We start from the raw sequence: 3,901 nt of genomic DNA on the forward strand, positions 1-3,901 counted from the left end.
ATCCTGTCCTTATACAATTATCTACTTCAAAAATCTGTCCTTTTAAATGACAAACTTGGAATAGTTGGGTAATGAAGGTAAAAGTTTTCAGAATAGAATAACCATGAGGATTTGAAGTGATGTTGTCATTCCAGCTGAAAAGAGTAATGTAGATAATGTAATTTCCTTCAAGCAAATCTGAGCGGTGACCAAAATTGGTCACATTAATTTGTTATATTTTATTTAAAGCATCATAAAATATTAGAATAAAAGTTGAGCTACTTAAAATCTTTTCCCATATTTTCATTTTATTTTATTTTATCACTGTTAGTCAGTAATGTGGGATCTGGAGAAATGAAATCATGGTAAGTTATATCTGGAAGCCAGAAATTCATCTTAATTTTAAGTAACACTTTTTTCCAAAAGGAAGTGAAAAAAGTGGGAGAGAGCACCAAAAAAGGAAGAGCAAAAGAGGCAAGGAGGATAAAAGAAGGAAGGAAAAAAGGAAAGAAAGAAGAAAGGAGGTTAGAAAGAAGGAAAAAAATCTTACTAAGCATATTAGAGGTGTTTATTTACATGACCACAATTATCTGAAAACACATACAAATTTGTCATTATGTAACTGAAACATTGTCATACATTTAAAATTATACTTAGGTATTTGTTAAAGAGTTTGTACTAGAAAATGAGGCTATATTATCTTTAGATATTTAAAGCTATTTTCTTTTTTAAAATATTTTGTTTATTATTTTTTATTTTATGTCTATGAGTGTATTGCCTGCATGTATGTAAGTGCACCCTTGTAGTACAATTTTCTTGGAGGTCAAAAAAATGCATGGAATTCCCAAGAAACTGGAGTTAGGGACGGTTGTTAGCCCCCATGTCAGTGCTGTGAACTGAACCTGGGTCCTCTGCAAGAGCAGCTCGTGCTCTTAACTGCTGAGCCATCTCTCTAGCCCTGAGGCTACCAATGTGTTCATGTAACAGTTTTGTATAGCAGTGTAGAAGAAATAAACTATAGAGTACATATTTTGAAGTATAATTTATGACAACTAAAAGGTTTTTCAGATTTGTTCTAATTCTGATATCATAGCACAGCTTCCTGAGCAAACACCATGCTCCTTTGTTTTAAATGAACACTGACTATTGCCAAGATGTGCTGTCCTGAAGACATCACCTTTCATTTGTATGCTTATCATCAAATACCAACTGCCAGAAATCCCAGCGACAACCCAATGTAAGCACTGGATACTTTAGTAGCAAGGAAAAGAATTCTATTTAGAAGAAAAGACAGAGGGAAGAATTGAAGGGGACATTTCAGATGTTAATGAAGAAAACCTGGAGATAATGATATGATTGACAATACAGCAGTCCCCTTTGCTTTGCTGACTTTTTGCATGCATTAGAAGCATAGAACTCTGTCTCCTGTGTAAGAAAGCCTGACTTTAGTAAAAGTCACAATAGCCATTTTTTTCCCTTAAGTGTTAAAGAAGGATCAAAATCAGATCATTTATGAAAACCTTCTGCTCCAAAATGATGATTCTATGTATTTTTTCTTTTGTAACTTAATTGTGCAGTTCTTGCTCTACTTTCAAAAACTATTCAAATGATTGTGGAAGAGCCTTTCAAACAAATCTTAAGATGTCAACATGAAATCTGAAAACTAGGACATAGGATTATGCTACTTTTTGTGATATTTCTTTTTGAAGGGTCTTCTTTATGTGGAATAAAATTGCTGTTAGAGGCATTCTTTTACTGCTGACTTTATTCAACTTCCTGGACATAAATATGATTTTGTGTGAGGGTATATGTATATGTGTGTGTAGGTTTGCATCATTTGCTCTAGGAAATATTTAAGACTATTTAGCAAAATAGCATCTCAATAGAAAGATGCTATCTTTAATAAAGTAGTTCACATTTTATTTCTAATCAGATACATTACTTCATTTTCCACACTAGATATAATTTAATGTCATTGTCTCACATATTGGAATGAGATACTTATTGCGCACTTTTTTTGCAGCAACAAGATATAGAGATTTATGAGTAATCAAGAGATTGTTGGAACCAAATGACTGTAGATAAGCACAAAGTCAGTCATTCATAAAAATGGAATGAAACTTTATCGAAATTCTAAAATTCATTTTACTTAAAGATAAAATAATTATTTTGGGGACTGGAAAGACGGCTCAACAGTTAAGAATACCAACTTCTCTTGTAGAAGAGTGGTTTCTGTTTCTAGAACCCACATCACAACTGACAACTGTCTATAACTCCAGTTCCTGGGGAATCTGATGCCTTCTTCTGATCTATGTAGACATTTCAAGACACTGGTGCACTTATATACACATAGCCAATACACTCACACACATAAAATACAATAAACAATTTTAAATTATTTTATTCTATTTTAGCTTGTGTTGTGTGTATGTGTCTTTGCAAATCTGTGTGTGTGTGTGTGTGTGTGTGTGCATGTGAGTGGAACATGTATGTGTGTATTTGTGTGCATGTGTCTGGCAACTGAAAGTGACAGACCTTAGGAGCCTCTACCTTGCTTCTTTAAAACAAGTTGTTTTACTGGCCTGGGTGGCTAAGCTGGCTGACCAGTGAGCCCCAGAGACATGCCTCTTTCCACCTTCCCAGCATTAAGATTGTGAATGTACACCAAAATGCTTAGCTTTTTTGTTTTTGAAACATGCCTACTGAGAATCTAATGCTAACAAAGCAAGCACCACTGAATAAAGAATATAGTTATGTACTATATTTACAATGTGACAAATAGCTTTTTATGCCATGAATTGTGATATGGTACATGAAATGGGGAAAAAAAAAAAACCCTGAAACTCAGAAATGTTATTTAATCTCTTTATTTCAACACCATAGTGTCTCTTCAAATATAAATATATGGTTTAGTCATATTTATGCTTTTATGTCATCATAATAACATGGTATAACATGTCCAATATGGAGAAACACCTGTTCAACCTCAAGTTCGCAAAGAACTGAGCAGGAGTGAGGAAAAAATGCAATAAGGAGCAGGCCGAAAAGGCCAAAATCAAAAAGGCCATTCAGAAGGGCAACATGGAAGTGGCCAGAAGAACCAGGTGGTGAATTTCGTGATAATGAGTGCACATGCGGATGCAGTGGCTGCCAGATTCCAGACTGCAGTGACGGTGGGCAAAGTGACCAAGTTCATGGCCGGTGTGGTTAAGTCGGTGGATGCCACGTTGAAGACCATGAATCTGGAGAAGATCTCTGCTCTGATGGCCAAATTCGAGCACCAGTTCGAGACACTGAAAGTCCAGACACAACAAATGGAAGACAGGATGAGCAGCACCACGACGCTGACCACTCCCCAGAACCAAGTGGATATGCTGCTCCAGGAATCGGCAGATGAGGTGGGCCTCGACCTCAACACCCAGCTGCCGCAGGGTGAGACCTGCTCCTTAGGCACCAGCGTGGCCTGGGCTGAGGAGGATGAACTGTCCCAGAGACTGGCCCGCTTTCCGGAACAAGTCTGACCTGACCGCAGAAGGAGTACGAGGTTTCCTTTTGCCATGCTCTCTGTAAATTAGAGAGATGCCCTAGAATCCTGCCAGAACGCCAACACACCCTTCTTTCTACTTTTGGGTTTACAGCCTTCTCTCTCCAGATAGGTTAAGAAATTTCATTCTTTCTTTGCTCTTAACTAGATTTTAAAGCTCTTGTAGTGCTTGTGATGACGTGTGCTTTTATAGCCGCCTTTTAACAGAACTGGTTAATTTGCTCTCTATGAATCCCGAAATTCAGGCAGAACTCTAGACCAAGTGTATTCAGTTTTCCACTTAGAAGTATCAGACTGAAGTTTATTTTTGTGTGGTTGATGATATGTTGACAGAAGACAAAATGAATGATTACTTTGCTTGGTTACAAATATATAAAC

At 36.7% G+C, this 3,901-nt stretch overlaps 1 pseudogene; it reads left to right on the forward strand.

The window, feature by feature from the left end:
* The first annotated feature begins 2,934 nt into the window (after nucleotides 1–2,934).
* LOC103733796 lies at nucleotides 2,935–3,500 on the forward strand (annotated as a pseudogene).
* The last annotated feature ends 401 nt before the right edge of the window (nucleotides 3,501–3,901 follow it).

Source organism: Nannospalax galili, unplaced genomic scaffold (genome assembly GCF_000622305.1).
Source record: "Nannospalax galili isolate Female #2095 unplaced genomic scaffold, S.galili_v1.0 scaffold176, whole genome shotgun sequence".
Classification (NCBI taxonomy): domain Eukaryota; kingdom Metazoa; phylum Chordata; class Mammalia; order Rodentia; family Spalacidae; genus Nannospalax; species Nannospalax galili.